General features: G+C 42.4%; 1 protein-coding gene across 1 annotated transcript in view; it reads right to left on the minus strand.

Moving 5' to 3' along the window:
* ACVR2B (activin A receptor type 2B) overlaps positions 1-22366 on the minus strand; it is a 97740-nt gene that overhangs the window by 49817 nt on the left and 25557 nt on the right. The gene's annotated exons all lie outside the window — the stretch shown is intronic.

The following is a 22366-nucleotide window of genomic DNA, read 5'->3' on the forward strand; positions in this document are numbered from 1 at the left end:
AGAGGAGGCACCCAGTTTTCTCATAAGAAAATATATCAGATTGGAGCTAAATCTAAATCCACACCACAGGAACACAACTTCATCCCCAGTGAAACCAAGACTAATCTTTGACCCCTTTGATTAAAAGAAAAAAAAAATACATCCCAAAAGCCCATTTCCCAATAAATTACTTGATCTCTGGTTATTTCTCCTGCTTTTCTACCAGTGTAGAAAGACGGGATCAAGCTAAATTACTTTGGTTTGTTGGCATTAAAAGAAAACCCACTGTAATTCTTGGCCACTCAGTGCTCAGTGCACACATCATTTGCTGACCAAAAAGCCTTGAGATGTGCTTGACACTACACACCCAAAACTCAGGTGTTTGAGGCTAAAAACCATATATAGCCAGAATGAGAAAGCACTCCTGTGGCAGAGGAGAAGCTGACAATGAGGCACCTTCGAGTGGAGCTTCTCAGTCTATCTCCTCAACTGCACAAAATCCATTACAACCAGAGATGAAGTCAAAACACTGTCAATAAAGAAAGGGAAAGGCAGCAGCTGCACAAGTCTGCAGGACTGCACCAGCTCTGGGATGTCCCAGCAACCAGGGGTTTGCTGAACAGGTTGCTGGAGGGCTGGCCCATGGGGCAATGCCTCCTGCAGCTCCACTGGCAGCTGGGGTTTGCACCCAAAAACGCCAGACAGCCCTGATGGGAGAAAACAACTGGCCAAGAAAATGGCAGAGCAAAGCTCTCACAAGCCAGCAGCAGGAACACAAAACCTTCAAAAACCCCATCTAGTGAGATGGCAACAATGTCAAAAGGCTGAGCAGGAAAACAGAAGGGGCAGACATCCAGTGTCATCAACAAATATCTCCTTCAGGAAGAAACTGGGATAAGAAGAGCTCATGGAAGGAAAGCTCAAGATATAGCAAAGGACTTTGACATTTTTTTTGAAAAATAGCTAAAACCTGGAACATTTCTTTTCACCAGGATATAAAAATGTGGATGATGAAGAGCATGTCACTGCTGCATTTCATTTAGACAATCCCCTCCAAAGGGTGCTTAACATCTGGTTAATGTCATTAAAAGCAACCAATTCAGAGCATTCAAACCACATGCTTTAGTCTACCTCTTTCAGCAAAGGCCTTACAGAAATTAATATATGCTGGGTCTAAACAAGAATAAAAAGATGTGCTCCATTGAACAGGGACTAACACTGGGACATAGGATGGCTTCAGTCAAAATTTCATGTTCCTGGAATCAATTGAGCAGCTTCAACAGTAGAATAAATGACAAGAGAGGGAAGCTTTGCTTCAGAAGAATCGACATGCTGAACTCTACCCTGTACCCAGCTGCCCCATGGTGAGGGACTCCACTGTCAACACTGCAACCTGAAACTGCAGCAACTCCAGCTGCAAGGGATGCCAGGCAAAACATATTTAAATTGAATTAAAACACTAATGTACCATAACTAGCACTGGCAGTGAATATATGTTTATTTTTTATTCATGTATTTTATTTATGTGTGCGTGTGTGTATACATGATATTTTAAAAATTCAATAGTAAACCTTTCACTGGCCACAAATCTCTTTTTTTTTTTTCCCTTCCAGAAAAATGAAGCATTGCCTGGGTTAGCTGGCCACAAAATCTCTGCACATTTTTTTATGTTTTCCTTCCCCAAGAACGAAGCTTGGTGCAGATTTGGAGATGAGCACCGTGGATCCAACACAGCTCCATCATATGTGAATCCTCACACCAGGGAACACTTTGCATCAGCCTCGTCAGGTTATATGGGAATATAATTAATCAGGTGACAGATCCCACATAAATAACTTATGAGAAGCCTGTCGCTTGGAGGAGAGATTGCAGCCAAAAGGCATCTTAATTCTTTCCAACAGCGGACTGGGGAGAAAATATAAACACCTGGATGAAGCATCTATCTTTGCACTCACTATCAAATACCCTTGGCTGAGAGGAATCTGGGCATCTGCCTGGCAAATACGCTTTTGCTTTTCTTTCTTACCCCTCAGTCCTTTTTGGGGGTGGAGGGTGGTGTCTGCAGCACATTGTGGTTTAGAGGTAGCACCAAAATGAGTGAAGGCAGAACTTCTGGGCAAGATGGGTTATCAAACATCCTGCAACAAGTTGTTGGTGTCACACACCCTTGTCCACCAAGGACGACTCTACACCACAGCCAAAATCAGGTGAGAGGAGAAGAGTTTATGAGGAATTTCCAGGAGCAGCAGGTCAGCTATTGAAAGGCAGAATAATCTATAAATCACTCCTACAAATTAATGGAATTAATGGGATGGCTTTTAAGCGCAGTAATCTGACCATTCCCTCAAAACAGAATTTTACATATTTAAGTATTCCCAGTAGGGCATGTTAAATAAATTTGAAGCAATTTAATTTATGCTAGACCTGTCATCAGGGACGTCTGCTTAGAATCATAGGATTATTAAGATTGGGAAAGATCTCTAAGATCAGTCAAACCATGAACCCAGCACTGCCAGGTCCACCCACGAACTGCATCCCCAAGCACCACATCTACACCTTCCCTCCCTATGGAGCCTCTCTCCTTTCCCATCTGTGCTACAAGTGCAGAGCTCCTTCATATGTCCTTCCTTCCCCCCTGCAAACTTCTGCTTTGGAGCTGCCACCACAAAGCCATTGAAGCTTCCAACCACCTGAGGTCACCCCATTCTCTGGGTTTTTGCACCCCTCTCCTGCCCTTGTAATAAAGCCAACATTTCATGTTGGTTTTTTTCTTTGGCGGAGAGGGCAAAGAGAAACCACCTTGAGATCCACCAACACATCACTCCTACCAGCCCCCATGAAGGAGCACAGAGCATTTCAGGAGATTCATTGAATCTTCAGCTATTACATGCAACAGCTCCAGATTATTTGGTATTTTATAGCAACAGAGCATGGGACACCCTGGCATCGCTCCCACTCTTGGAGTGTAACTAACCTCCAAGACTGCTCAGACTGTCAGGAGGCTGATTACATGAAATAAAACACTGCTTTTGACTATTAATTAATATTGACTTCACCGTTTGACCTCCGAACATGTTGAAATTTATAGGATCGCTCTCCAGGTTTATTAGGGCACTATTAATAATCTGAGGAGTATTTGGAGTCAGGCACCTTAAGGAACTCAAAAGAGCTCTTTGGTATGATGCATAGACATCATCTCAGGCTACTTTTGGCTTGGAAAAAGCATTTGGCTAATTTTCAATTTGTCAAGTGAGCCCCTGACAAGTTGGTAACGTATCACAGAGCAGATCTTCGGGAATCTCCAACGGGCTTTTTCCCAGCCGTGCCTGGCCACAGCAGTGGGCACAGGGATATTACAGCAGGCAAGATAATAACCAGATGGAGCAGAGCAGTCATATAAGGCTATTTTGGTAGATCCACTGCAGATGAACACGATACAAAACCCAATTAACTCCAATATATCTGACGGTTAAAATAGTTTCGCACTGAAATTCTGTGTGTTTTTTCTTTTTTTCTCCTTCCACATTTTTCCTCCAAAATCCTGGGCCTTCTTAATGTACGACAGTCTGAATGGAACACAAAATTAGCCTTTTCAAAAAAATAAAAATTCAAAGGAAGCATTCAAGGATGGAATATTTTTAAGTCCATAGAAAAGTGGAAAGAGTTAACAACTCTTCTCAAAAACCTGGGTTTCTACATTTAAAAAAAAACCAAAACAACCCAACCCACAAATCAAAATCACAACACACCTCGCTATTTTCAAGCTTTTACTTGAAAACTAGAAAGCATCTTAGTTTCTTACATATGTTACATACAAAATTGTTAAGGACTATATTTTTGGGTAGTTTATTCAGTGACAGGGAAGAGACTCATGACAAAGTCTCCAGAAATCCTACTTCTAAGCCATCTCATTCTTTACATAACACAACATGTTTTTTTAGAAAGATCAAATCTGTGAGTACGAATCTCTAAACATTACAAAGGGTAAATTAGGTCAGCACGCTTTCTTCTGAAAAATAAATAAACAAAGGATGTGCTGAGAGAACTAGTAGCATCCAGCATTTTATCTTCTAAATCTATTTGTGACTCACGGATGCTTAAAAGCAGTGGTCCAAGGCCTGGGAGCTGTTAAAAGCACTTTAAATCCTTTAGGCTGCTTTGAAAAATCTCCACGTCTTTGCCACATGTGGATATTTTGCACTGCGGAGCCAGGAATCAATGCAAGCATTTAAACTTCCTTTTGTTAGGAACGACTTAAAGAGGGGAGAGCGGAGGATTGTAAACAAAACTGCTGACACCTCCCGCGTTATCGAAAGAGAACCATGATGCAGCATTCATTGAAGGAGCATCTTCAATCTGTCAAGTCAAACAACACTCACAGGGGCAGTTCCTGGCAGGGCTCGGGTTGATGCTGCAGCCGTTCAGGGCCGTGTCATTAAATGGGGAATTTTTCATGATACCTCCAACAACTGTGACAGCGCTCGGGTCATCTCGGAGAGATGAAAGGACCAGCACAGCTGCTGAGCCTGGGCTTGATTAGCAGTGACTACGTGGCTCCTGGGAGTCTCGCTCCGCTTAAAGATTTCTTGCAGATTGGCTGATTGTCACCTCACTAGCGGATTGTCACCTCTGATGAGTCAGCGCTGACCCTCCGGCCCACGGAAAGGAGTTTTCTCCCACTGAAACAGGTCCTCTATCCCAAGAAAATGGACCTTCTCCTCCATACCCTCACATACACATTTGTGTGTGTTTCCCCCATGGAAACTATCAGTTTCAGTGGGACAGCTCTGCTTTCTCACCTGGCAGAGAAAGGATCAGGAGCTCAACACTTCATCCCAAGATAAAAACCAAACCATTTCTTTCTAGCACTACAGAGTCATGGCAGCCAAAGCGAACAGTTTGCTGAGATAACACCAAATAGCTACAGCAGAAAGGAGCTTCCAGAAAATGAAAAATAGCACCATGCCAAGGAACGTAAAAACTGATGAAGGTCTGGGCCACCATATCAGCAGAACTGCAGAGCTCATACCTCTCCAGACCAGGAGGCTACACTGGACACCAGAAAACTTCATCGGTGCAAATGAACAGTGAAAAATAAGCCAAAAATTAAACCTAATTTAAATGGCTGAACTGCTTAAAATCATTTTTATCATGAACAACAAAGCCTTCCAGTGCCCTCCACGTTAAAACAGAAGAGAAATAGGAAAGAGTAAGCTGCTGTTTGATTTTTCATCTCTTCCAATTCATTTCTGCCTCTGGTCAGAGGAGACCTGCATTACACTTGCTTTTAAATGCTGAGTTAGAGAAGAGCATCTCATCCTTCAGTGGAGAGAACAGAAAAACGTGCGACAAAATTAAAGACCGGCTAATTTAGAACGAAGTTTACAACTAGCAGAGCTCCAAACTGCTAGGAAGAGGCAGGCAGAGGAAAGACAAGACCCAGCACGAAACCTATTATCTCAAAGATGTTCTCTGATAGGGAGAACCAGAAACGGGTGGGGTCTGACCCTAAACCCATCAGATACAGACAATGCAACCTTCAGACAGCTACTTATCATTAACACCTCACTAACGAAAAGAATGGTTTTACCTTTCCTTTCGACTCTTCATTCTTCTCCATTTCTTTAGGCCATGGCATTTGGCAGCAGGAGCCTCTGCTTGGCATTAGAATTAGCTCTCCCTGCTGGCTCACTTTTGGCAAAAACCTGTTAGTATGAACCCTTGAATTTGACACACACTTGCACTATTCACTCTTGCAACTCAAGGCACAAGACCTCTCAGAACTCTCTCTCTCAGAGTAAAATTACTGTTTTTTTCTTAATTACACCGGTGGTTAATGCAACCTCTGACAGAGAAAAGGTTGAACATTTAATTTGGCAAGGTCTAGTGCCAACCTGCATTAGGCCACAATGATTTAACCTCTATCTCCGTGGCACTGTGCCTACATCATTCTCCTAATAGCACCTATCTCTGCCCTACATATTTCACTGGGACCCCCATGGCAGCTCTACCAGAGCTCCCCAGGACCAGCAGCTCCCAGTGAGTCACCAGGGACACTGTGCAGCCCTGTCACAGCAACATGTATTCTTCCTTAGCACCAGTACACTGTTTTGGATGTCAAAATCAAGATTTTGGTTAATTAGAAGGCTAATTACAGTTCTAATTGCATTGTACACACCAATATGCTCCTTTGCACAGAGTTGAGTTTTTGAGATGCGATCCCACACTCAAAGTTCAAACAGAGGAAGTATCCAGTGATGCTTTTGCTGATGACATAACCCCACAAACCCCTCTCCATAATTTCCATGCACAGACACATAAGAAAACATAAGAAGTACATAACAGTAGCAATAAAGAAGAGACCTTTTCATTGGGAATGATGCATCCTGTTCTTTGCACACTGAACTCACTCCAAGTCCTTCAATCCAACCTGAACCCATGCAAGCTCATCTCCTAAGACACCTTATACTCATGTAGGATTATCACAGTGGCAATTTATCCTGTGTATAACCAGGAGACAATTTCATAAGGCACATGCTGGGTTGAGTACATAACTGCTGCTTAAACTATTAAGTTTATTTGTGTGTTTATTTTTCTTATAATTATTCATTCGTGTTTGTTATTTATTATTAATAAACCATTAATAATGCATTAGTTTTTAATTATTATTTCTATTATTTGAGTACCCTGCAAACACTGATACATCACTTTCAGCCTCCCAGTGCAGCTGGAGAGTGTTTTCTGTGCTTACAGGCCTGGGGTTGGGGCACTGGAAGACAAAGTGATTTCTGGAGGACCCAAGGGGAAATGAGCAAGAGAGCAGGGGATCAACCCAGGTATTTCCACATATCCAGCATGTCTGATGACTGCTTCATCCTTCCTCTCATCAACAGGATGAAGCAAAAATGGCCCTCAAGTGTGGCTATAACATCTATAAAACAAATTCTGGCATAGGGTCTTCTAAGAGGAACAAATTTATTTTTTCATGCCCCTTTTTTTCTGGCTTAGCAGGAGCTAAAACACAAAGTCTCAAACTTTGCTCTGCCTGTCATTCAAAGGGGCAGCGTGGTTTCAGTCTCTCACCATTGATGCACCACCTTCTAAGCTGCACCAGGAGATGTGAATCCCTTCTGGAATGGTGAAACCTGGGTGCATTGCCCCACTTTAAGCAGAAGGTTTTCAGCTCTTAACTATAAGCATTAGGTGCTTAAAGAAAAAAATAAAAACTCTCATGATGTCAGGTTTTCACTTAAAATACCTCAATACAGTTAAAAAAATAAATCAATATGAAATATAAAATATAAAATGCGGAGGCATTGTGCCATAATTAGCAAAAAGAAGGCTTTGGTCCCAGAAACAACAGTAACTTCCTAACACCCTGATGAACTGTGCAAGCCAGGAAGGAACCAAAGTCCACACGGGAAAGCAATCATTGCCAACAGCCCCCAAAGTGCCTGGGTGTTTGTTTCTCATGTGGCACCTTCTGCTCTTAACATCTCCTTAGTCGCTATCTCTCGTTTATTAGAGGACAACACTTCCCTATCAGCTATGGTTCCACAAACAAGCCAAGGCCACCGAACAGAGGGAGCTCCCAGGGACCAGGCAGCAAAAAAGCCTTGCTTGGCTCAGGCTCCTTAAAGCTGGATGATATAACTCTTCCAGAGTTGTCACTGTAATAAGGCTGTTTGCCAAAAAAACAAACAAACAAAACCAAAATCAAAACAAAACAAAACAAAATCAAAACAAATTAAAACTAAAACTCCCCACATAAATAAGCATTTTATCACAGAGATAACAGTGGATTGCAAGTTCTTGGTGCCAGAAAAGGCGAGGAGCCATGGGTGACCTCTGGCTGTGGCTCAGAGATGCCGGGGAGCCTTTGCACCCTCCCATGTCCTCCCAGACCTTCACACCAGGAAAGGGGAGGAAAGGGACGGGACCACAAGCTGATGATATCTATCTGCTTCAAATCATCTCTAAGGCAAAGGGGTGAAAAAAGAAAAAAAAGAAACTTTCAGCACTTTAAATGGATTATATTAAAGCAGAGCCGCTCACCAGGGGCAAAACAAAGAGCAGGACTTCCTGCTTTACCCCTCTGCTAAGGGAGGGGGATGAGAAGATAAGCCAGGTGCAGCCAAGTAAGGGCTGGGTTTAAGGAATCGGCCACCCCTTAGCACTGCCAGGGACATCCAGCCCCCTCCGTGTCCCATTCCTGGGGTCCGAGCCACCCCGTTGTCTTGGCACTAAAGTCCCTCTGCACACATTTGGCCAAACAGTCACTAATCTCCTGCTACCGAGGCACTCCCCCCACCCAAACCCTGTGTTTGCACAAATAAATGCAGCAGCACCTCTGAAACACCTCCCCCAGCCCCACAGCCAGCATCAGGGGGAAAACAGCTCAGGAGAGGGATCAAACCTGGTCGGGAAGGCGGTGTCCCCATGTCCACTTTTTTACAGACTCTCCAAACTGTCCCTTGCAAACTCCCAGCTCAGCTTGACGTTTGATCTCTGACCGGGATGAGCAAACACCACCGTGCAGAACAAACTGTTCCCTTTTCCAAAGTGGAAAACCAGCCCTGCACGTCTGGGTTCCATCCGGGAGCGATCCTGGAGCCTCAAAGAAGACCTTGCCCCACCAGGACTTGGGGGTCACAACCTTTACTTGACTTTAAGAAAGGGCTCAGGTGATCCTCTCTGCTCAAATTCCCCTAATGGCATTTCCAGCCAGCAGCTCCCACCCTTATCCCATTCCCTCCCGAGGGTCTCACTCTGATCCAGCCACCTGAAGAATTTAAAGGGCGGAAAAGCATCCCTGGGTCTCTCAAGCCATCCTGCATCTTGCAGCATCTTACATTTCAGCGTAGGAGATCAAGCAGCCTTGACATCACAACAGCACAAAAGAAACTTCATGTTTCACATCCTCCTGCTTGGAGCTCACTGTGTCCTGCTCCAAAAGCAGAAATTACAAAATCCAAACCTAAACGTCTTTAAAAGAAATATCAGCAATTCAAATGAAACTGATTTTTGTTTCATCCTTTTACTCTAGCCACATAAATCAGATAGTGGAAAATAAGACCATGACACAAAAGACCAATCATAAAAATAGTCCTATTAATTTTCCTCTAAACAGTTCAAATAAATAGAATGCCATTCCTGCATTTTGAGACTATTCAATTACAGAAGGAAAAGAAAAAATGACCCAGCAATACAATGTGGTTATAGCACTTGAACAGCTATGAAACCAGAAAGAGGGAGATTGATTTATTTTTTTTTTAAATTAACACTTCATTACCCATATTGCAGAATGGCCAACACAATTAGTAGGGAGTTTAAAAAAAAGGGGGGGGGAAGAGGAAGTAAGTCCCCAAAATATTTAAGAGACCAAACCTCACAGCATATGGCTTTTGTGAGGCGCACTGGGAAAGATCTGAGTTTATTCTGGTGACAATAACTGCTAAATCATATCAGGACACAGCACAGGGGACCATAAACATCTGATTCTATTGTCCTGCCACACAAGCAATCTTTGCCTCATTATCATCACCATTAAAATCGAGTGCTGCCATCATCATCAGATCAGTTGATCCCTAATGTCCTGCTCATTTTTTTGCAGTGCTAATTCATCAGGTTGAAAGTTTTAAGGAAATCTTACATGACTGAGTAAATCATTAACTGTACTTCTTAGACATTGTATTTATTTTAGCATAAATGTTTCTCACTGAGTTTGCAAACAAACTATCACAAGGAGAGGGAAAAGTGAAATAAATCCCTAAATTTCTACTTTTCTCACCTGGTTTTAGTATTTCATAACTCATTGAAATACTCAAGCTTCAGACTAAAATTTAGCAAATTCAAGAAAGGAAATTTCGTGGTGGTTTAATTTGTTTTAAATCCAAAAGCCAAAGGCCCCAAACTCTCCTCATCCTCTTTTCTTCCCACAAACCTGGCAGGGTCTCCAGGCTGAGCAGTGGCTCTCCCTAGAAAGCTTTTCAGTGGAGCTGAAAGAACTGGACAGAGGGAACTCAAGTTTTCCCCATTCCAATTCAGTCTTTATTGAAAAAGCGTCTCTAGGTGTTCTGATAAAAACTCATTTAATTCAATAGTAACTGCCATTTAATCCATGCTTCTATATGGCACTTAAAGGCTCTTTTTACTTGCTTCTTTAATATATATATAAAGAGAAAAAGAGATAAAAGTCTTGTTAAAAAAACCCTTTGATTAAAAATCAGTTATCTATGCAGTGAGGGTAAAAATGTATTTCTGAAGCATTGATTTTGAGTGTTTTCTTCTAGTCTGTTTGCATAGCCTCAGTTGCATCAGGGTGCAACAATAATTCAAGAAATCATCACCATCCCATGGGTAGGAAGAGCCTTGGGAGCAGGTTTGGGGTTGTGGCTGCTCTTTGGGGTACCCAACCAGCAGCTCAGCTGGGAGATGATGAGGGAGAAGGGAGCAATGATAGTCCCATCCCTTCTGCTGCAGAGGGATCATTCCCAATTCCCAGGCTTGGAAATCCAAAACCCAACAGGGTCTCAAGCTGTCCTGAGGAGCCCTGGAGCTGGGACACCCCTCCACATGTGCAACACTCCGGTTCAAATGCAGCATTTCCAGACCAGAAAAAAAAAGGCAGAAAAAAACTCGAGTGATGTCAGAAGGAGGGGTAAAATCACACCCAAAACCTACCTGACTCCCCACCTGGCACCACTTCACCAGGGATCCTCCAGAGCATCCTCACTTGCTTCCCAAGGGACCAAAGCTGCCCTCAGCACCACCAGCCACCCTGCCATTCATAAAACCAGAGCCCAACAAAAGACACACATGGAGACATCCACACACACATCCACACACCTCTACCCAGAGAAAGACCATCTTACTCATTGCTCTCTCCTTCCCACGCTACCTTAAAAACACTCATCTGCTGAAGCAATGCGCTGCTTGGCCAGCAGCCAGCTGGAAGCCGAAAGGGGCTTTTCCTTTCCTGCCGCTCAACCTCATTCAGGCACTTCTTGCTTGTACACAAGGCTATTTATAGCTGCTGGCGAGCACCCAGGCAGGCGCAACCCAACCGCAGAGCTCCAGCGGTTCCAAAAAGAAAAAAAAAAAAATAAAATTGAGAGAGAAAAAAGAAGAACCTAAAAATAAAATAATAAAAAATAATAATAATACTAGGACAACAAGAAAATAAACTCGAGTGGAGTCGTCTCGCTGTGAAAACACCCCGAAGTGTGTGGTGGTGTAGAGGAGAGGGAGAGGCATGGATGGGCTGATCCGGGTTAAAAATAACCCAGCCAAAAAAGCCACCGCAGGGAAGCGTGACCTTTACTACTACTACGGGAGGGAAGCACGCTGCACCCTGCGCCTGCCTGCCGAGGGAGAGCTGCTCCCTAAGGCAAGGATTCCAAGGAAAACTCGGGGGGGGGGGGGTGGTTACAGAAAGGAAGATGGAGAGAAAAAAAATAACGCGCAAAGAAAAACAGATACTGAATTTAAAGGAAAAAAAAAGGATTTTTGTAGTTTTGTTTTTTGTTGGGTTTTCTGTGGTTTGTTGTTGTTTTGTTGTTGTTGTTTTTTTGGTTGTTGTTTTTTTGTTTTTTTTTTTTTCAGAAATGGTCCATTTTTCTCACCTCCAAAAAGGAAATCTCTCATTCCTTTGCACACCTCTTTGGGAGGAGGTGATTTTGAAATATGATTCTGTGAGAGGACAGGGTGACTCTGAAATATGGTTTTGTGGCACGAGAGAGGAAGAGCCAGCTCAGTTTCTTGCAGATTTTGATGATAATGAGGATTATAATATTAATAAAAATAATAATTACAAACACTATATAGAATATATAACATAGACGCAATATATACTATATATTACAATATATCCTTTATTATTGTTATTGTTGTGGTTGATATTATTATTATTATTACTACTATTATTATTATTACTACTACTTTTACTATTAGAACTATTATTATTATTTTGGAAGGGAAAAGCAGTAGAGAGGCTGCAGTTTCACCCCCAGGCACAGCAGCTTCTCCTGGGGTTTTGGTCCTTTCCTCTCTGGTGTGACATCCCTGGAAACAGAACATGCATTGTTGTATAGAAAACACTCAAAATTTTTTCAGTTTTGGGGAAGAGTGGCAGGAACTGGCGATGATGTGTCCTGAGCAAGTGTGTGCACATGAGAACAATTAAACACATTATAAATTGTGCATTTAAAAACACATCACACCTCAATAAGGGTGGAAAATGGGGGAACAACCCTGAAGGTCAGCAAACATCAGACTCCCTCCTTCCCTCCCACTCCCCTATTTTTTCCTCCCCCCCACATGAAAACACTTTGATTTTGCCAAGACAGGTGCTTCAGATACAGCTTGAAAACTAATTAAATCATATCTGCAGCTTGAAAACTAATTAATCCTTTATTCCCTATTATAATAGATAATTACAATGCATGATAGGAAACAACTTGTCGGGTTTTCTGCTCAAAATCCTCACGTTTTATGAAAAATAAAATGGGGGAAATGGTATGGGGACCTTCCCATTCTTCTGCAGGCCACCAAGGGAGGCTGCTAAAGGGGTGGATTTTTTTTTTTTTTTTTGGATACGGCATAAACAAAAATTAATTATTGGAAATAGCTTGGAGAATGAAAGATTTTTAGGGTGATTCTTGTTCATTTGAGTGTATGGTCAAGAGGCTACTGTGAGAATTGAACCCACATGCAAACAAACAGCAAAGTAAAACGTCTGTAATTAGAATAAGGAGCAGGGTAGGGTTCAACTCTTGAGATGGGCAATAGAGATGCCCCTTTCTTCCTCTTCTGCCCCTAAAAAACGAGAACTGAATGGATCAAAATCTATTGGATCCAAATTCTCAAAACCATAATTCAAGGGATGAGGATTTTGAAGGCATTGGTGAACAGACTATGAAGGGTCTGGGGAAGCAGCAAATAAAAGCAAGTCTATTGATCTATTGCCAATACTATTAAAAGGTGCTCCCCAAGATCTGTAAATCCTTAGTAAAAATGCGGATGAACCCACAAAGCCACATTGGATTAAACCAATCAAGCACTAAAAAACAAAGTCATTCCAAGAGATGAATAAAATGTTATGGCATGATTTGCACTCAACCAAAGCAGTGTGCAACAAAAACACCATGATGGCCATTTTCCACCAAAACCTGAACTATTTCCAGTCTTTTTGCTTCACTTTCATCTTCTCTTCCACCTGGTTGCTATTCCCCAAAACCTCATGACCTTGATGCAGCCCCATGTTGTCATACACCTCCGTTTTGGGGAAGCCACAAAGAGCCAAGGGCAGGCAACCCTGCTCAATACTTCTTTTGATTTACATCTTGGGTTTGCTTTTTAAATTTATTTTAGAAACAGATCTTTCCAAGGAACCCAAAAAGAGAGAAGTACCTTCCAAACTCCCCAGCTCCTCACTAAGTTCACATAGGCTTCCTTCTCCAAACTTCTGCCACTTCCTCCAACGCCCCCAAGCAGCACTGAAAGCCAACCACTGCCACATAAAACAATCAAAAGTACAGTCAAGGTTGTTTTACTTCCAAAGAAACTCTCTGCTGCTCAGGAAAACCTCCAGAACCTTGCGTAGCTGGCAGCAGGGAGAGGAATGACACAAGCAATTAGCATCACAGACAAAGATCTTCAGCACGTTCTGGTGCCAAACGCACTTATCAGAGTCCCTAAGCAAGACATTCTCAGAAGTCTTTGCCCAGAGATTGATTGAGGCCCTGTATACCCCTATTAATGAGGTTAATTAAAAACTGTGTTACCAGCAGGGGGACTAAAGGGTGTGAAAATAACTCAAAAGGGCCATCTCCCCTCTTCCCTTCCCAGGGAAGGTGTTATCCAGCCTGGTTTTCCTCTTTCTACATGGGAATCACCAAAAGACCACACCTCACCCCAGCAAAAAGCATCCCTCACCTCCAAAGCATCCAAACTCCTCCTAAGACAGCCCTCACCCTGCGAGCCACAGCCTCCCAACCCCAAAAAAGGTCAATCCATCACCCAATTTCACAAGTTACCAACAGGATGAATATGTAAGGAGATTTGGGGAGGGGGAAGCAGAAAGAAAAGAGGGGAAATAGGTTTTAAACCAACACAATTAATGGGTTTGGTATTTGTCCATATATTAGATTAGTAAACTTGGAGGCAATTAAGCATCCCTGATAGGAGGATGCCCCATGGCAAAGCTTACCCTGCTCTTCCTGCCATTTCAGAGCTTGGGATGGAAGAGAGGGAGGAAATTCTCCCACTTTTTATTAGGTTTTTTTAGTATTTTGTGCAAGAAGAAGGTATTTCCAAAGTTTGCACAACCCGTTAAGATACTAATTTCAAACTAATTCTTTGCATTTATCACTTTCCTTTAGAAAATGGAATTTTAAGTAACTAAGAAGAAACTAATAGCTGTGTATGAAAGAAGATTATCAGAGAGAAATTAAACTCTCCACCTTATTTTGCCTACACTGATTTATTTCCTGTTTTTCACCCCCAAGCCAAACCAATACTCTTCTACCAATATTTAGTGAAACCTATAATGGCAAGAAGTGTTTCTTCAAGCATTAAATCATCTGAGGACACTTAAACTGACCTTTCATATATATTAGAGCCTATAAAAAAAATCTCAGCCCTTCACATGCTACCGACTTTGTTTTCATCTCTATTGTTTTCGTTTTCATTGCTATTGTTGCCATCTCATGGACCTTTCTATCCATGCAACAAAAACCCCTTCCAAAGCCACTGAAGCATAACTTTGAGGATGAAATACGGCCAAGGTTGTGTCCTAGCTTTGATCACTCGAGCACAGCTCTCCCTCCAGTTTGGTATTGCTTAATCTCCACCACCATCCTAAAGCTGTTTTTCACCCAAACACTCATTTCCTATTCTTTCTGTAATTAAGGTTGTAATGGAACAGCCTGGCAGCACTTAATGCTGTTTTTATTAATGCTGTAATGACTCAAGTTACAAGATATTGAGCCATTTTCATATTTCTGCAAATGAGGGAAGGGTTCCCCCCACTACTGCTGGGTTTCTTGTTCCCCATATTCCTATTCAATGGATCATTTAGATTCCAGGGCAGTACAGGCATTCCTAAGGAGAGAACAGTCCTACAGACTTGCCAATTGAACTATATAGTCTGAGCACAAAGAAAGAATTTTTCAAAACTAATTATATCATAGCCTTCATTTTTTTCTGGTGTCTAGTTGGGTCCCAATTAAAGGGTCCTGACTTTCTAAGACAGCACCAGCTCTTTATCCATTGAATATAAACTCCCTTTAAATTGATACCTCTGTTTTTAAGCCACTGAAGGCACTGACAATATTTGCAAGGCACTGACCCAACATCTTGTTGTTATGCTGAGAGCTACTCAGTGGAATCTCTTTTGGTCAGTAGTAACAATATTTTCTTTAAGGAAACTTTGAAGTGGTTTCAGGCAAGTTACAAGACATATTAAAAATGACACGCCATCTGCTTCCCAATGTGATGTTTTGCATTGTGTAACTAAACCAATTTAAGAACTGAAGTCTATTTGACATCTAATTAGTCTGTTTGGTAGCCTGATCACTTGTAGATGTTCTGGAAGGAAAGAAGCACTCTAACAATCTTGATCTTTTTTTAAAAAAAAAGACAACAATTAAAAATAATTAGTCACAGAACTGCTTTTACTTCCTAAATATTTTCCTTTTTCCCCATTTAGGAATCAAGACATATGTTTCTGCCACGCTACTCTCTATTTCTGGTAGAATGTAAATCTAACCATCCTTTTTTTGGGCACCACAGTCACAGAGCTTTATCAGAGCCCTGGAAAAGGGAGAGGAGCATTCCCTGGGTGGCAGAATCAAAGGATCAATCATCAGCACCCAACACCACATGACGCCTTGCCAGGTCATCTGTTTGCTTGCTCAAGTCAATGGTATTCCCCAGGAAATGTGTGGTCACCTCAGGAGTGATTTATCCTGGCGGGGGAGGATTGGGGATGGAAGTGGTAGGAGCAATCCAAACAGAAATACAAACCATACCAGAGCATTTAAAATTCAAAGTCTACGCTCCAGCTTCCAGACTGCTGCAGCTCCCTCACAGGCTACTCCAGCATGAGGGAGAGACTGCAGGTAGCCGAATATCAAAGCAGGCCAAACTTAAAATCAGAACCTGCTGAGATCTGCCCCCCACAGATGGCGATGTTCAGATTCACCTATCCATTGGAAAGGCACAGGGAGAAATAACTAAAGAGCATTTTAGAAGGGACAGCCTGTATGGTGGTCACGCCAAGGACAAATGATGGGTTTTTTATGTATGAGTGGATGCTGGAGAGGGAAATGCACACAGCATCTCCAGAAGTGTGTCAACCATGCCTTGTAGAAACCAAAGAAGACAGTTTCCAGTGCTGCAGACTCACTGCATGCTCCAAATGCAGACACACGCCAGAAAACCAGTGAGAAATTTGGATTCCAGCATCAGCCATGAACACCAGCACTGCAGCAGCTCAGTGCATTGCTCCACACACCATCCCTCCAGAAAATAATCCAATGGCTTTAACCCCTGGCAGTTGCGTCAGGTACACTCATACACTGCTGGATCAGCTGGGGAAGTTAATGACAATATCTCAAGCCTTTCCCAGGAACAGCTATGTCTATCCCACCTCTCTTTGGAGACAACTCCATCTCCAGCAGTCTTTGCCCATATCCTACATCTGCTGCAAGCCGCAAACCTGCTTGGAGCTATTTTGGGTAGGGAAGGAAGACAAATGAGTGAGAATTACAATTAGGCATGGGTAACAGTTGGAGGGAGGGTCAGATCAGGTGCCTCCCAGAGGATGTTGTCCCTGGAAAAACAGCTTTGTAACCTTCATCACCTCCTACAATGAAATACGACCACTCTTCTGGCTCGTCTTGTTTTCAAGTTTTATTTTCTATTGTTCTCTACTAAGCAACTGCCTGCCCTTATCAGCACTGTCCCAGTGCCACTTGTTTTCCTGTTACCTTCCCTTGTATCACACTCCAGTGTTCAGCCGTGCCCGGATGGGAAGATGTGATGAGTTCAGTAGCCTGATCTAATTACTGCCTCCCTGCAACGAGTCAGAACGAGTCAGAGAGAAGAAAGATAGGGGGGGGAAAGAGACCATTTCAGCTAGTTAAACATGCTGCTACCCAAAAAAAAAAAAAAAAAAAAAAAAAAAAAAAAAGCTGGAAGGAGCTGGGGGAATTTGCTAACTTTCACTCAGTGGCAGAGCAGGGCTGCTTTCAGTGTGCCATATTGACTTACCGCTGCTGGAGGCACAATAAAGGCAGCCCTTGGAGTCAATGCGGGCTCCCGCGGCTCTGTGTAAACTCCGCTTAAAATGTATTTCAAGGAACTTGATCTATTGACATGGCAACTGTGAAAACTTGAGGCCATTTGAAATTTAAATAGCATTTCCACCCCTCTGTAAATGCCAGCCGCGGGGTGGGCCCCACGGCCCCTTGTGTGGAAAATGCTTTCACTGGAAGACATCTCCCCCAACAGAATGCCTCCAGACACAACTGCTCTCCTCAAAAGCAGCCAGCACAACTGATTGGGACCCCTTTTTGATGCAAATTCATATTATTCTGTTGGGGAACAGCAGGTGTTCGGCCATGCTTTCCTTTAGAAAAATTAGGACCTTGCTTGCTCCCCCTTCCTTCTCGCCCTTGGCTCCCAGTTGGTTTCGGTGGCTCTCACCCTCGGCACACACTTGGTGCCCCCTGGGCTGGGAAGGACAAATCAGCACTGCTGAGGAATGGGATAGTTCCTGCTACCAATCAGTAAATATCACCTTTATTAATCAGGGACAGTGTCTGCTATCAATTAGTAAATATCACCTTTATTAAACGTGACAAATCACTGCAGAAGAGCCCTCCAAGTCTTCCCGCTGTGGTGAGCACATGTCCTCCTTCCAACAGCGTGGCCATTGAGACCCAGGGTGACACAATATGAGATTAAAATACAAGGAAAGCACTTCACAGGCAATATTTTGTTTGACTTAGGGAGCTGGGCTACCTAAGGGGCCTTACCAGCAATTGTGCCCCATGAGTAACTTACTCCAGCTTTAGGAAGGAAGGAAGTCCTTGCTGAGTATCACAATGTCATTGTGGTCCTTATAAGAGATGTGAAATTGCCTGCCCATGCAGAGAGCACAAAGTAGCCCCAGGAAGGTGCCAGGGGATGGTTATGTTACAGAATTAGTGTCCAAAGGTCTGAAACATGACAAAGCTCGCAATGTGGTAGGAGACATCAAAAAATGTGTTGATGTGGTATTTAGACACATGGTGGGCCTGGAAATTCTGGATTAATGGTTGGACTCAATGATCTTGAAGGTGTTTTCCAGCCTTGATGATTCTGTGATTCCATTAACGGTTCCTGCCCTTACCCCCTCTCTGCTCTGCCCCACCCTGTTGTCATTTGCCATATAATTTGAGAAGAAACAATGGAAAGGGAGAGCAATAAAGATAAGAACAGAAATCCAGGAGACACACAGAATAATGTGATTATTTTGAAAGATCCCTTGTCATACTGTGGAATTTTATCTCCAAGATTCTCTGAATTATCTGAGTAAATCTAAAGGGCCTTTTTCCTAGTGCCTGTGAATATCAGCCCTCTGTAGGAGGGGGTCCTCTGTAGGATCCTTGGGGTCCTAAAGAACAATTAGAAGGAAGAAGAAGCATCTTCATGGACCCATTTAAGGAGCACATGAAAGAGCTGTTGTGGACACTCACAGCAGAGCCAGATAAATAGATGTTTGAGGTCAGAATCATCCAAATGACATGACAAAGTACCACATCCACCTAAGTGACTAGGGATGGAGCTTGAAAGATGAGGAAAAGGAGTTTAAAAACAGATCGTGTGACACTGGGGATGGAGGACATGTTGGAGGGGAAAAGGAAAGGCTGGGGGATGTTCAACGAAATGAGAGATGGCTGGAGTGTTGGTGGGTGGAGAAGAAAGGCCAAAGGAACAAATGCCAGGAGCCTTGACATCAGAGAGTATACACCATTTGTCCATCACTGCAACTTACTTGAAAAACTAAAAATTAAGAAAAAACGAAAAGAGTAGAAATTTATGCCTGACATCTTCTGCTCAAGCTTCAACTCAAACCTGTTATTTGCAGTTGAAGGCACCTATTAAAAAAGTTACACAACCAATATTTCATCTGACCACTTGGAAAATACTGACACTACTGTCTGCTTCAATAATAAAGGAGAAGAGTGATAAGCCAAAGTGAATTTATTTCAGCCCTTCAAAGTCAAAACAAATCCCGAAACCTGTGGGAATATTAGGCTAACCTAAAATTCCTAATTTGAGGCCCATTTATTTAAGCACAGTGTTAAGATAGACATCTGAAGTTATAAAATCAAAAGACACTTCCAGCAAATTTGCCACTTTTTATTGCCAATAATGATCACTGTCTCTATTACAGGCTCCAGTTAGGACTCTATTATGCTGGGCTCTTTATAAAATACAATCCACACCATTAAAAATCTACCTGGCTCTCTTACAGCAGTTGGATGATACGAAGAAGAATAGCTAATAAAGATCTGAAAGAAGGTTTGAAAGTCTTCTCTATAATTCTTTTTATGGAATATTTTAATCAAACAGACCATTACTCAGTGGTTATAGCTGCAATGCTTTTTTAATATTTTTATATAAGTATATATAGACATACACACACATATATAATTTTTTTCCTTCATTTGTAAGAAGCTGAGGCAGGTTCTCTTTGGAGCAGCTTGATGTAAATAGACAAGCAGAGCCCACAGAAGCAGTCCCAGCAGTTTAGCAGAGATACAGATCACAGTCTGAGGAATTCATCCACCAAGAGCTGCTCACAGCACTAACACTGAGGTGACAATCAAACATTCAGTAGTGAAAGCTGAGATGTTTTTCCTTTCTTCTCAGCTGTAGAGTCATAAAGCAAAAGGAGGAACATGCTGATGCAAACTAACTAGTTTTAAACTATATAAAACTTTTGGCCCTTATTTTCCACCAAGTAATCAATGCCCACTCATCCACAGCTCCATTTGAAATGATTCTTATTGCAGCAAGACCATCTCTGTAATGGCACAGCACTTCTCAAATGAGAAAAGAAGGCAAAAAAACCTAAGTAAAAAAAAATTTTTGGAGGACATACAAAGGGTTATGTTGCTAATAAATCCTCTTCAAGATGAATGGATATACAGCATTTCCAGTAACACCCTGGTCTCCCAGGAGGATGGCTTCTCCTGTGACCAGCATGCATGGAGAGGATGCAGGAAGAAACCCAGATTGCCAGAGAGAAACCTGGGTAATAAATGCAAAAAGACGTGGGAAAAATACTTGTGTTCCCATCATTTCATATGCCTGGCTAAATATCCTTTAACAAATTAAAAGAGAAGTGCTGAATCAAAGTCAATGTCAAAACACAATGCCTGACATTTGTTTTTCAAAAATTAGTTATTGGCAGCATCTAAAATGCACTGTCACACCAGAATTACAGCCATATAATTCACTTTTTAGCTGCTCAGAAAGAAGGATAACAAAATGTATTGGCCAGTCACACCATGGTTCATATTAACAACATTCCCGACATCTGAAGTTGTTTCATTCTGCCTTTGGCAGAAGTTTGGGGTTTCATTCTTGAAGTTGTATAATAGATACTTTTGATTTGTGACTGAATGGAAGATTATAATCAACCTTGGGACATTCACTCACTCATGGAATAAAGCCACTCATTCCACTATAAATATTTATAATTTTCCCCACATTTGTTAGTATAATTAAAGAGAACGAAATTCAATGCAACAGTTGGGGGAGGGAGGGAAGTAAAACCTGTTATTTACAGTGTCCTCTAAAATTAAATGTATAGACATTAATTGCTTATTACACACACTGTTATTCAACCAGCACCACACAAGAGAAAACTGAGCCAAAGAGAAGACTCTGCTGCTTAGAAACATCCTGCAATAATTTGTCCCCACCGGTCATTGAGATGAGAACAGGCACAGGGCATCTTGTTCACTTCCATCTGTGCCAGCAGCCAATCCAAGACGCCTCGGGAGCAGCGCGGTGTCGTTTTACACCGCAGCACCCCCGTGAGTGACTGTGCGGTGTCAGGTGCCACCGGCCCGATTTAGGAGTGTTTTATACAGCTGCATCCCGAGATAAATTCAATTGGCCCCGTTATCGCTGTATATAAACCACCTACGAGCACCTGGCGGAAGCACAAGGGCATAGAGGTAGGGGGGTGATGGTTGTTCCAGCTCCGTCCTTGCTGCTGCTCCTCTTGATGGGAAAAAAAAACACCAAACAACCAAAAAACTGCACCCATCACCTGGGTACTGAATTTGTGAAGGTAAACAGGCACCTCACCACAAGCTCAGAAATTCAAAGTTTACACTGCAGTCCCCAAGGAGAAGCTCTGGTTTTCAAAAGGGTCAAATATTTTCACTTAGAGGTTTTTAAAGCTCCTCTTCGGTGAAAAGAAGGGAGATTTTATTCTGGTTCCGTCGCCTATTCATTCCTTCTTTAATAATACATGGTTCTGTTAAAAAGGGCAGAGCACTATTTTTAGCACTATCCCATAACATATAAGAAAGCATCGACTAGGGGATTTTTTTCTTAAGCCTGGTACTGCAAAGGTTTGGGAGTCTGGAAAAATGGGGCACAGGTGGGAGTTGGTCTCAGGTTGCAGGGAAAGATTGGCAGGTTAGGTGAGAAAACACAGAAAATGTGTCTAGCTTTCTTCAACTCTTCTCAAACCTGAGATGTGCCGACAGAAAAGTAGGGAGAGAAAGAAAGAAAACAAAACCACTGAAGTGCTATTGCTTGGAAACCACCTTAATGAAAGCCACTGCAGAGTGTAAGAGACTGAACATACCCTGACAGGGAAAACAGGCAAAGAAAATCCACACAGCCACTTCTACCTGTCCTCTACTACAGAAATAGCTGGATAATAACAATTTCACAGCTCAAGACGTTTGCAGGATCCAACACCTCTCTGAATCTAAAGACAGAAGGAAACCCTTCTGGAAGCATCAGCTTTGAGGCAGGAAGATCCTTCTTTACTGCTACTGCAAAGGACAAAGAGCTTATTGGAATTAAGGGATGTCTTAGTCCCTTCTCAATGAAATACTGGTTCTTCTTATTTGCCTTGTTATAAATAGGCTTAGATTTCTTTTCTTTCTCTCCTGTCTTTTCAACACAGGAACACAGTGCAGAGATAGTTTCTAAAGGATGATGCCTACAAAGAAAAGAAAAAAGGGGAGGAAGGGGAAGGGGAAAAAGAAGAGATGAGGGAGGGAAGGAGGGGGGGGAAGGAAAAAAAAATAAAAGAGGAAAAAAAAAAAGGAAAAGTATTTTCGTGTTTTAGCAGTGAAACTGAACT

Source organism: Zosterops lateralis (assembly GCF_965231275.1).
Source record: "Zosterops lateralis genome assembly, chromosome: 1".
Lineage (NCBI taxonomy): Eukaryota > Metazoa > Chordata > Aves > Passeriformes > Zosteropidae > Zosterops > Zosterops lateralis.